A 13306-nucleotide genomic window follows, 5' to 3' on the forward strand; every position below is an offset into this window, starting at 1 on the left:
TTGTGCTGATCACAAGATAAAATTCTGACAATGAGAACTGTGTTTTATAGCCAAGAAAAATAAAATGTACACCGAACAGTCAGATTGTATGATACATAGTTTGATTACAGAAAACTTTTTAGAATCAGGGGAAGGGTTCCACAATGACTGCCATTTCAAATCTACCCCATATACAAATGAGCCAGAAATGAGACAGACCTGCAAAAAATGAAAGAGATGTTGACAACATCATAAATGACAGTAAACTCAAAGTAATATCACAAAACATCCAGTATATTCCCAACAAAATTTAAGAAATTGACGAATTTCTAAATAATAGCACTCCTCATATTTATCTTGTGAATGAACTGAGGTGCAAAACTGAAGAAATGTATAGCATCAATTTAAGTAATTATAAAACTGCCAGTGTCTATTGTAGGATACAACATACAGGTGTTGGTATTTATGTCAAAAATAATGTCCAGTGCAAAAAAATTCATTGGGTTGATAAATTTTCATATGAGATGATTTTTGACATAGCTGCAGTACGAATAAAGTTCAGAATAGCAGTTTAATAATAGGTAGCTGTACAGATCTCCTGCCGTAATTCTTTTGTCATTTAGAGGAATTTATCGATAAGTTCTAAACTCATAAACAGGCTATAATACTAAGGGATGTGAACATTGACTCCTTAAATAATAATGTAAATTATCTTAGATATACTGGTATGTTGCAGTCCTCTAATTATTACAAAACGAGAATTGGTACCTGGAATGTCAGAACTCTGTTACAAGCAGGAAAACTAGAAAACCTTAAAAGAGTGATGGAAAAGAATCATATGGACCTCGTAGGAGTTGCTGAGGTAAGATGGAATGGACATGGAGAGTTGCAGTCAGATGAATATGTATTCTACTACTCAGGAGGAGAAGTAAAAGGAATTAATGGAGTAGGAATGATTATGACAAAGGAATTGGCTAAATGTGTGGAATATGTGGACTATGCAAATGACCGGGTTATTGGTGTAAGGCTGAAAGGAGCACAAAAAGATTTACTGATTGTCCAGGTGTATATGCCAACTTCAGAACATGATGACCAAATTGTAGAGGAAACGTACAGTGTAATAGAGAGAATAATGGACGAAAATAAAAAATGCTGCAAAATAGTAATGGGAGACTGGAACGCCATTGTGGGAGAAGGGAAAGAGGGAAACATAGTAGGCAGTCATGGTCTTGGAAAGAGAAATGACAGAGGTGAATGGTTAATTGACTTCTGCAGGGAAAGGCAGCTGATAGCGGCAAACACATGGTTCAAGAACCATAAGAGGAGGCTCTACACTTGGAAATCACCAGGGGATAAATACAGAAACCAAATCGATTTTATACTGGTAGAAGAAAGATACAGGAATGGAATCAAGAAGGTGCACACATTACCAGGTGCAGATATTAATAGTGACCACAACTTACTTATGGCAGAAATAGAAATAAGAATGAAAAAACTGAAAAAGGCGACAATGGTGAAGAAGTGGGATTTAGAGAAGATAAGGTCCAACAAAGAACAAATTACAGAAATGCTGTCTCGGGACTTTCTAAACACATTACGAGACAAAGAAGCACCTGATAATGCCAACGAGTACTGGAACATGCTGAAAGAAGGAATCATTAAAGCAGGACAGCAAAAAATAGGATATGTAAAAGGGAAAAGGTCAAAAAAAAAACCATGGGTCACACAAGAAATGATTTCCAAGATGGAGGAGAAAAGAAAATTGAAAAACAAGAACACTGAAGATGCAAGAAAGATATACCGAAGGTTAAATAATGAACTGCAAAGAGAAACAGAGCAGGCTAGGAAAAAATCGCTGAAAGAGGAATGTGATGAAATTGAAGAACTGGACAGGAAGGGAAGATACGACTTACTATACAACAGAGTAAAGACTATGACATGGGAACAAAACAGAGCAGGAAGTGCTACTATGGAAATTTTGAGTAAAGACAAAGAGATAGTGTACAAAGATTGTGACGATGCCCTCCAGAGATGGGAAGAATATATAAAAGAGCTATATGACACAAATAGCAAACCAGAAACTCTGGAACTTGAATCACACAACAGTGTAAGTGATGAAGAGAAAGGACCGACCATCATAATGGAAGAAGTAAAGTCTGCCATTGCTGCAATGAAAAATGGCAAAGCAGTAGGTACAGATACAAAACCGGGAGAAATACTAAAATGCTTGAACCACAATGGAATAAGAGAAATATTGAGGTTATGTAATAAAATATATGACAGTGGTGAATGACCTGAGGACTTTTTGACAACAGTAATGATTCCATTACCGAAAAAACAAGGAACCAAGAAATGCAGCGAGCACAGGACAATCAGCCTCATTTCACATGCAGCCAAAGTGATGTTAAGAATAATTAATAAAAGACTTGAAAAAGTAATAGAGGAGAATCTCGGCGAGGAGCAGTTTGGCTTTAGACGGAATATGGGCACCAGAGATGCAATAGGGCTCCTACGAATCTTGGGAGAAAGGTTTATTGAGAAAGGAAGAGACCTATATATGTGCATCATCGATTTAGAAAAGGCATTTGACAATATGGTTTGGGACAAGCTGGCGACTATTATGAGGGAAAAGAGAGTGGACTGGAAAACCAGAAGACTTATAAACTCATTATACCTTAATCAAAAAGTTTCAGTTAAAGTGAAAGGAGAAAGTACAAACTGGATCAGACTAGGGAAAGGAGTAAGACAAGGATGCTGTTTATCACCTACTCTTTTCAACCTGTACTTGGAAAATATGATTGACCAATGCTCATTAGATGACAAAGGAGTAGAAATTGGAGGAAGAAGAGTAGGATGCTTGAGATTTGCTGATGACATGGTCCTTCTAGCCACAGGGGAAAAAGAATTACAGGACTTGGTGGACACCATTGCAACTAACGGAAAAAAATATGGAATGAAAATTAACACAAATAAAACAAAAGTATTGGCAATAGGAGGAAATAAGGAAATAAAAATTGTGCTGAATGGAGAAACACTAGAACAGGTGCAAAATTTTAAGTATCTTGGAAGCAGGATAGACACCGACTGGAAGTGCACCACAGAAATTAAAACAAGGATAGCAATGGCAAAAGAGGTGTTTTATAAGAAAAGGACAATCTTCTGCAGTGGTCTGGACAGAGAACTCAGAAAGAGACTCATAAAATGTCTTGTATGGAGTGTTCTTCTATATGGCACTGAAACATGGACTATGAGGAAAAAAGACAGAGAAAGGCTGGAGGCTTTTGAGATCTGGACATGGCGGAAGATGGAAAGAATAAGTTGGATGGACAGAGTAAAAAATGAAGAGGTACTGAGAAGAGTGAGAGAGAAAAGACAGTTACTAGATGTAATAAAGAGAAGAAAAAGAAATTGGATTGGGCATATATTAAGAAAGAATGACGGACTGATAAAAACAGTTTTAGAAGGTTATGTAGAAGGGAAAAGGAAGCGAGGAAGGAAGAGATTCCAGATACTGGATGACATGATGGACGGTACAACATACAGCAGCCTTAAGAAGGAAGCAATGGATCGCAGAAAATGGAGAGGCAAATGACCTGCTAATATAGCAGATAACTGATGATGATGATGATGATTTCAACAACAAAAATGCTGACATGTGTCTCTCAGGTATGTATGGACCATGTTATTACAAACTTAAGCAAGGAAGACTTTGTGATTAGAACTGCTGAGCACCACAATTCAGATCATAGTTATTGGTCCTAGAGCTTCATGTAGACAAAGAAATAGTATCTCATGGTGACATATTTACCTTTTATAGACAAGGTGTTACACATTAAAGGAAACCCTTGCACACATAAACTGTCAGTTTCAAGAACCTTAAATTCCCTCTGACGTGATAGAATTAAGGGGAGGTTTACTATCTTTTGGTTCAAAAAATCGATTTGTTTTAAAATTACATTTTTGGATCCATAAAAGTGTTTAAGAATCCACCCCTGAAACGGTTTTCTTGAATACAGAACAGAAATGTTGGTTATTCACGGTAGAACAAAAAATGCACCTGCCTGAAATCGGCCTTTTTAATGCACCAGTCTTTTTCTTTCGGAGGATGAGTTATTGTACTGGGGGAAAAACACTAAATTCAAATGAAAGTTTGAACACAAGTGTTTGGAAGTTAGGCCCCAAGCATTTCCATTCTGGTGAGAAGACTGTGGAGATTGCGACTTTCCTGGCAGTGAGCAGCTTCAATGAAGGGTATTCAACAATTCTGAAGACCATGACAACGATGAATGTCACCCTGGGACTTTATTCAATGCATTTCGCCAAGCATTTGGACATCCACCGGATTCAAGCGGCCGAAAACCGCTTGTCACCGACCGTACGAGAGGCTCTGGAGCAGCGCAGGATGGCCCAGATCGAGCAGAACGACCTCTATGAGGAAGAGGAAGGTTTAGTTAATGGACCCAGAATAGCAAATTGAACGTAAGTTGCTTAATATTACATTCATATGTAGTCAAAACTTCAAATGCGTTTTTCTTGAAATGACTTTTTTTTTTTTTTTATTGCGCGGTATGGTAACTTCAAATCTACTAAACGAATTGGCATCATTCTTTGTTTACAACGAAGCTAACTAAATTATCTAGGAGTTGTACCACTTTCATTCTGATCCATCAACTATAAATATTTTTATTTGGCCGACAAAGTCGAAAAATCAATGAAAAAAAAAAAAACCCTTTTTTTTTTCCCAAATGGCTGCCATTTTCTTTCCTATGGTCCAAATAACTTAAGCGAGGTACAACTCCTAAAGAATCTTATATACTTGCCTAATGTCAACGCAATTTTGATTTCAGATGAGCTGGATGACCTGTGACATATCGTGTGTGGAGGTCTGCATCGAAATTTTGTTTTGTTCCGACGGCACTTCCCCCTTTGCTCTTACATTTCCGGTCGAAAAAATTCCAGTTTGTAGAGGAAATGTCAATAAACATTTTGACCAAATTTGACAATGTTATCTATAACACATCCAGAGAAAAAAATTCTCAATGAACATGCTTTTTTGGGGCCAAAGATAGTAAACCTCCCCTTAAAGGATGATATGAAGGATTTACATATATATATATTTTTAGAGACAGCAAACTGCAGTACTTCCAGTCTAAATACAAAGCTTGTAGAAAAACCTAAAGGGAAGCACTTAAGACATTAAAAGCATATATGTATGCAGAACAGATGATCCAATCTAGTAATGTTAGGAAAACAGCAAGGAGTATAGTAAATAAGGAAAGTTGAGGGGGGGGGGGGCAAAAATGCAATGTGCAATAATTTAATAATATGAGGCAATGAAAAATTGCTGAGCGACCAAATGGAAGTATGTGAGCCATTCAGAGACCAATTTAGTAAGAAGAATAGGGAGTATGTGATTGATCCACAACAGGTACTAAATCTCAGTAATGGCATTCATTATTCCTGAGTGTGTTACATAACTGAAAATCCTGAAAACAATTTCCAACTTAAAAGCAAATACATCCAATGGCTTGGATGACATCTCAGCCAAATTTCTGAAAAAAAAAAAAAATGCAGTAATGAATTAATAAACCCACTACAACATTTAATAAACAGCTTGTTCAGTCAGGGGTCATTTGCTGACTCATTAAAAGTCACTGAAATAAGACCATTGCACAAAAAGGGAATAGCTAGCAGTATACACAATTATAGGCCTACTTCAGGGTCACTTGTTTCCTTGTTTCATCCATCAACGTCGCTTCCAGACAAGGCTGCACACCGCCTCCAGCGTTGGGCTCTTTACTTGTCTCGTTTCAAGTATGAGATTCATTTCCGACCGACGGCTCAACATGCGAATGCTGATGCACTGTCTTGCCTTCCCATGGGTCTTGATCTGGCATTTGATAGGGACGAACTTTTGTGTTTACATCTGGATGTTGCCGAGCTGCGGGTTGTGGACGGATTCCCCATCACCGGTGACCGGCTGTCGGCTGCTATGGGTTCTGACCCTACCCTCTCCCAGGTTTTACGCTATATTCAGAAGGGTTGGCCAGATCGTCCATCCACTAAGACTTCTGATCCGTTGCGGAACTACTACACTTTGTGTTACCGCCTCATGGCTAGAGATGGTGTTATCCTCCTTTCCACAGAAAATGCTTCGCCGAGTGTTGTGGTACATGCGTTTTTGGGTGCTTCGGTCTTGCGCCTCCTTCACCAAGGGCACTGCGGTGTCTCTTGCACAAAATCTCTGGCACGCCATCATGTGTGCTGGCTTGGCATCACCCCTGAAATAGCACACATGGCCGCTGCCTGCGGCGCTTGTGCGTCACAGGCCGCTGCACCAAAGTCATCTTTGTCACCGTGGCCTTCGTCTGAGAAGCCCTGGAAGCTCATTCATGCTGACTTTGTGCGACCTTCTTTAGGTACTTATTGGCTACTCGTAATTGACGCCTACTCTAACTTTCCTTTCATTGTCCGTTGCACGTCGCCTACCACCGCAGCAACCACAAGTGCTCTTGCCAGAATTTTTTCTTTGGAAGGCCTTCGCTCTACTCTTGTTACTGATAATGGTCCGCACTTTGCCTCTTCCGAATTTGCAGATTTTTGTGCTCGTCACGGCGTCATGCATGTCACGGCCCCTCTGTTCCATCCACAATCTAACGGTGAGGCTGAACGACTGGTCCGCACATTTAAGGTTCAGATGAAGAAACTCCTGACTTCTGCTGCTGATGATGCGCTTCTCCAATTTCTGGCTTCTTACTGTTTCACCTCCATGGGCGACCACAGCCCAGCTGAGCTCTTACATGGCCGAGCGCCCCGCACGCTACTTCATCTTCTGTGGCCTTCCACCTTATGGCCGCGGGTGCCTTCGCTTGGCCGGTTCACCGCCGGCGACCTTTTATGGGTACGGGGATATGGCAGGTGGTCAAAATGGATTCTGGGCCGCATCTTACGACACTGTGGCTGATGCCTGTATGAAATCCAGACAGACACGGGTGTTGCAGTGCGTCATTCGGACCAGCTTTGGCCTCGGGTGCAGGCAACGCCTGTTCCGGATTCATTACACCACCTTCGGCTCTACCTGACACTCTGGATCTCGGCATCTCTCATTACTCACAACGCAGCCCTCTTACCGTCATCTCGGTGCCAGCACAAGAATGGACGCCACCAGGAGACGTGCCCATGCAGGAACCGGATGACCATCATCTGTCGGAGCAACGCTACTCGCCTCCTTCTCCTACGGATGCCGACACATTGCCCATGTCTCCCGTTATAACAACTGGACTTGCCGCAATGGCAGATTGGTGCACGGGGCCCCAGCAGATTCGACCTCTACGTCTCCTGTCATCTCGACCCGTTATCATTGGGGACACTTCCGTCCGTACGGGAAGCCTCCTCCTCAAGACTTCACAGCCAGTCAAACAACGCCTATGGACATTAGCCATCTACAGGCCACCTCTATCAAGACCAGTGCAAAAATTTCATAGGGGGGGAAAAGTGTTGTGATGCGCCGATCATTCAAAGTGCCACCGCGCAATTACGTGCGTCCTCTACATGCGGCGCTGTCTGCCAGCCATGCAGCAGCCACGCCACCTAAGCGGCCAGCCAGCCAGCGTCCGCTAGGCTTGGACTCAGTGCTGATTTGAATGTTACCGTGTTCACATGTCTTGCTTTGTCAACTTGCTCTGTCACTTACATGTGTTGTGTCGTTTTTGAAATATATGTGTCCAACTTGACGTTATAACACTTTCATTATCTGCCAACATCTGTAATTCACAAGGGAGGTGATCAAATAATTTTATGGCTGCATACTTTGCTCATTCGTGTGCAAGAGAACGGTTAAGTTGTGGCTAGCTTCTTTTGTTTCTAGTTATATATTTATGCATGCTATTTATTATTTTCAAACTGTGCTTATTCTTCATAATAAACTTTGAAAGAGAATAAATGTATTGTGAAATTGTAATTTTTTAAACAGTTACCAGCAAAATGTTCGAGGATGGGCACGAAACATGTTTACTGCATATTTATGCACAATGAATACTGTGTGTGTGTGAGTGTGTTACCTCAAATAATACCATATGACATAAATGAATGGAAGTCTGCATAGTAAGATAACTTCGTAATACTTTCATTGCCAAAATTGGCAATTATACATAGAGCAAAGACTATTGAACTCAAGTGCTTAAGATTAATAATATGTCATTTTCAATCCTACTTCTGTCAGTATGCACACCCAGGGATTTTGGAAATTGATTCTACATATTTTCTTTCCCTCTGTTGTATTGTTGCTGATGATTTATTTTGCATTATGAAGTACTGAAAGAACTGTGTTTCTTAAAAGGTAGCTGACAGACCAGTTACCGAGAAGCAAACAACAATTACTCTGAATATTTTATTTATGGCTTCTTTTACAGTTAGGCTTGATTATGATGTCTGCATAATCAAAAAAGAGCACTGTTCCTATATTGTCAGCATAAGAGGGAAGGTAATTTATATATAGCAAGAACCAGAGTGGCCCTAGAATTGAACGTTGTGGAATACCAATAATAATTTGTCCCACTCTGAAGGAGATTCATCATAAGAGCTACATGAAGTACCTAAAATGACTCTTTTCTTCCTGTCAATTACGTATGAAGTGAACCACTTAGTTATTTTACATTGAAAGTCATAAACTTCAAAAGGTTGTTATGAAAAGTGATAATGAAGTAATTATCCTTTTATTTTTTACAGTTTTGAACATGGATTTTATTTCTTTGTAGATCACAGATCTTAATATGATTACATTACACACATGTGGTAAATAAATAATAAAAATTTAGTTGCAACGGAGAGGTACCGTAATACTTATTCTGTCCACAAGAAGTAACAACTCAGGAGGAATGGCTGCAAATATCAACTACATAAACAAGGATGGATGGGAGCAGAGATAACACAAAAATACAGAGCTCACAGGACTGCACTGGATGCTATAAAAATGAAATTTAGAAGAGCATGTATGAAATGCAACTGACAAAGGTAAAACACACAATGCTTTTGAAAGTTTTGTAATACATCTCTATAGCTGATGAACTATCTTTGAAACACTCCATATCATACAGCTGAAAGATGGAAAGCATGCTCAGAAAGGATAGGGATAGAGAAGGATATCACCTGTTATCTTTTCAAAGTGATGATTCTGACGTTAACCTTAACAGATTTAAGGAGATGAGGGACAAAATAAATTTGGGAAAATGAACGGAAATTTGAACAGTACTCCTCTTTAATATGAGTACAGTGCTGCCTAACTCTTTACAAATTGCAAGAGCTAATGCATAGTAGCCTTACACACTTAGAGAAATGATGAAACGTTCTGGTAGCATATAAGTAATTTAAGGAGAAAAGATAATTCACAAAATAGTAAATTACTGAGTTGTTGAAAGGTAAATAAACAAAACTGAGAAATTTGGCAACATGAAAACGATAGCTGTTACCCACCACATAGCAGAGATGGTGAGTCGCAGATAGGTGCAGGCACACACGCACACACACACACACACACACACACACACACACACACACACACACACACACACACACACACACCAAATACAACTCTCACACAAATGACCACAGTCTCTGGCAGCAAAAGCCAGACTGAGAAATTTGCTAGCTTTCACACATGTATCATTTTCCACAGCTATACAATACAGTATACATATACACACAGGTGTATGTGCATTACACTGCCTGACAAAAAAGTGAAGCACCCAGAAACAGAGGAGGAGACAAAGTGAAACTTCATCAGTTGAGAGGGTAGGTGGTGTTATTTCAGCAATTAAAAAGCATGAGTGTACAAAGAATTTGGCATTCTAAGCCCACTTATCAGTACAATGTTGCACCTCCAATGACATTAATGCATGCACTGATTCAATTGGGAAAGTATCATAAGGCTATCATACCCTCTCTTGAGGCAAATTGCCCCACAGCTGTTGTAACTTGTCCTTGATACCTTGGACACTGGCATTGAGATGGAGCCGAGATCAGAGCTGATCTCACACTTGTTCTATCAGGGACAGATCTGAAGATGTTGCTGGCTATTGGTGTACCACAGTATGATGTAGACAGTTCACACAGTCATCTACCATGTGTGAATGAGGATTGACTTGTTGAAAATGGCACCAGAAAACTGTTACATGAGAGGTAACACAGGAGGACACAGGATGTCTGTGATGTACTGTTGTGCCATTAGAGTTCCCTAAATAGGTTCAAAAATGGCTCTGAGCACTATGGGACTTAACATCTATGGTCATCAGTCCCCTAGAACTTAGAACTACTTAAACCTAACTAACCTAAGGACATCACACACATCCATGCCCGAGGCAGGATTCGAACCTGTGACCGTAGCAGTCGCACGGCTCCGGACTGAGCGCCTAGAACCGCTAGACCACCGCGGCCGGCTCCCTAAATAGGTAGTAGCCATCATACCTGATGGCCTCCCACACTATGCCATCAGAAGTTAACGCTGCTGTGCCTCCGTGAAACACTAGAAGAATGGAACCTCTCTCTCGAGGTCATCGCCATAGTCACTGATGATGGTCATCTGCAGTAGTGCAACCTCTGTTTCATAGCTGAACATAATGCTATGCCATTCATCAAAAGTCCCTAGTTCCTGGTCACAGCACCACTCCAAATGCAGTCATTTGTGTTGTGACATAGATGGCAACCTATGCAGGAAAGGTACCTCCCTAGTTCAGCTGCTGCTATTCTCTGACCAAGGGCATGGGATGACACAGAATGTTTCACAGAGTCCATTACTTGTTTTCAGATGGCAGGCACAGATGTGAAGGGTTATGATGTGCTTGGTGCAAGAGTCATGTATAACGAAAGCAGCAATCTGGAAGGGGTGGGGTGGGGGTGGGGAAAGGGGAAGGGATAACAGAGTATGTATGAGGGAGAGAAGAGCACTGTCTGGTGGAGTGTGCAGGGTCTAGACGGAGGCACGACAAGACTGTCACCAGACGCAGCATCAGAAGGCTGTGGGGCAGGGACTAAGAGGGGGGAAGGGGCAGAATGTGGAGTGGAAAATGAAAGGAACAGGGAAAAGAAAATATGGGTGAGTGCACACAATAAGGGTGAGGGGATGTGAATAGGGAGCAGGTGACAGGACAATGGGAATGGAAACTGTTGGGTGGATGGGATGGGGACAGTGGGTTACCATAGGTTGAGGCAGGGATAATTTCGGGAGTGGAGAATGTGTTGTGAGGATAACTCCCATCTGCACAGTTCAGAAAAGCTGGTAGTGGAGGAGGGGATCTAGATGGCATAGCAGCCTCTGAAATAAAGCATGATATGTTCAGCTGCATGTTGTATCGTAGGAATGTTTACTTTGCTCTTGGCCACAGTTTGGTTGTGGCTGTTTATCCAAGTGGACAACTGGCTGTCAGTCACAACAATATAAAAAGCTTTGCAATAATTGTAGCAGAGCTGGTATGTGACATGGCTGCTTTCACGGGTGGCCCAGCCTCTGATGGGGTAGGATAAGCCAGTGACAGGACTACAATATGAAGTGCTGGATGAATGAATTGGGCAGGTCTTTTACCTGGGTCTTTTACAGGGATATGAACCTTATGGCACAGGATTGGGATTGGAATAGCCATAGGGATGGACTAGGATGTTGTGGAGGTTGGGTGGGTGCTGGAACACCATTTTAGAAGGGATGGGAAGGGTCTCTCATACGATGCCCTCACTACAGTGCATCACAATAGGTAATAAAAGTGCTGATGAAGGATGTGGTTCAGTTGATCCAGTCCAGAGCGCTTTTGGATGATGAAGGGCACATTTTTTTTTTTAGCTGGTCCTTGGGGGAGTGGTGGGAGGTTTGGGAGTGTGTGGGAAAATGGCAAGGGAGATCTGTTTGCAGACTCGATCTGGGGGATAGTGCCCTTCTGTGATGGCCTCGGTGAAGCCTTCAGCACACTGGGTAAGTCAAAATGCAGGTACTGTTGCTGTTTAGTGGGTTTAATGTAGACAGAAGCGTGGCTGGAGCCATCAGAGAGGAGGAGGCCAATGCCCAGAAAGGTGGCATGCTGGGTTGGAGAGGACCAGGTGAAGCAGATGGGAGAGAAATTGTTGAGGTTGTGAAGAAATGAAGACAGGGCATCTTGGCCCTGATTCCAGATCATGAATATGTTGTCGATGAATCTGAAATAGACTAGGTGTTTGGCATTTTCGGGGCGCTAGGAATGTCTCTTCTGGGTGGTCCATAAACAGGTTGGCATAGGAGTGTCCCATGCAGGTGCCCATGGTTGTACAGCTGATTTGTTTGTATACCTTCCCTTCAAAGGAGAAGTAGTTGTGTGTTAGGATGAAGTTAGTAAGGTATATGGGGAATGAGGTGGTGGATTTGAAGTCTTTAGCTCTATACCCAAATTTAACCATGTTTGACTTTTCAAAGACCTACTCTACTTCTCCCGAACCCTGGAATGGAAAAATTTCTTTGCCACCAATCCCTAATCAAAAACATTGAACCCTGCCTCTCCAATTGAAAAAGTGCTTAGAATAGTTGACGCACACAAATGTCTTCATGCTGGATACCCACACCAAAATGACTTACCACTGTGGTTGTGGGTAAACAAGGAAATTACTACCACCAATGAACAAATGTCAATATTATATAAACATTTCAGAACTGTAAAAATCCTTGATGGTAGCAACATTGGCCAAAGGTTCCAATCATCACATGGATTACACCTTAACAGACTACAGAAAAACTGCTCATAAAAAATATAAACAATAATGTCAACAACAGGAATCAAATGCACAAAAGTAAAATCATTTTAAACTGGCACTCTTACAGCACAGCAGAGACGAAACCAACACCTCTGCTATCAGCATTTCCAGCGGAAAAAACAGCTCATCTGACATGCACAAGAAAGGAAGCCCAGTGTCTTTTATGGCGAGTCACACAAGGGAGGTGCAGCTTAAGTCATCTGATGCATTTCACCTGGGGCAGCCAGATGACAATGGTCAAGAATTTTGTGTGTCCAACAGCCAGACAATAATGCAAGAAGTTTGTTTTAATTCCACATTAATATACAGTCACCAAAAAAAAAAATACCTTATTGATACAAATTAGCAACATGTTACTGTAGAAAAAATCTGAAGCAGGGTGGTGTTCCAGTCTTTGTCTAAGAAACAAATAATTTAATAAATGAAGTGGTTATAATAGAGGGAAACATTCCACGTAGGAAAAATATATCTAAAAACAAAGATGATGTGACTTACCAAATGAAAGTGCTGGCAGGTCGACAGACACACAAACAAACACAAACATACACACAGAATTCAAGCT

The 13306-nt window shown here is 41.2% G+C and overlaps 1 protein-coding gene across 1 annotated transcript in view; it reads right to left on the reverse strand.

The window, feature by feature from the left end:
- LOC126252249 (agrin-like) overlaps positions 1–13306 on the reverse strand; it is a gene marked incomplete at its 5' end in the record, with an annotated part of 306781 nt that overhangs the window by 17723 nt on the left and 275752 nt on the right. The gene's annotated exons all lie outside the window — the stretch shown is intronic.

This window comes from Schistocerca nitens, chromosome 4 (genome assembly GCF_023898315.1).
Source record: "Schistocerca nitens isolate TAMUIC-IGC-003100 chromosome 4, iqSchNite1.1, whole genome shotgun sequence".
Taxonomy (NCBI): domain Eukaryota; kingdom Metazoa; phylum Arthropoda; class Insecta; order Orthoptera; family Acrididae; genus Schistocerca; species Schistocerca nitens.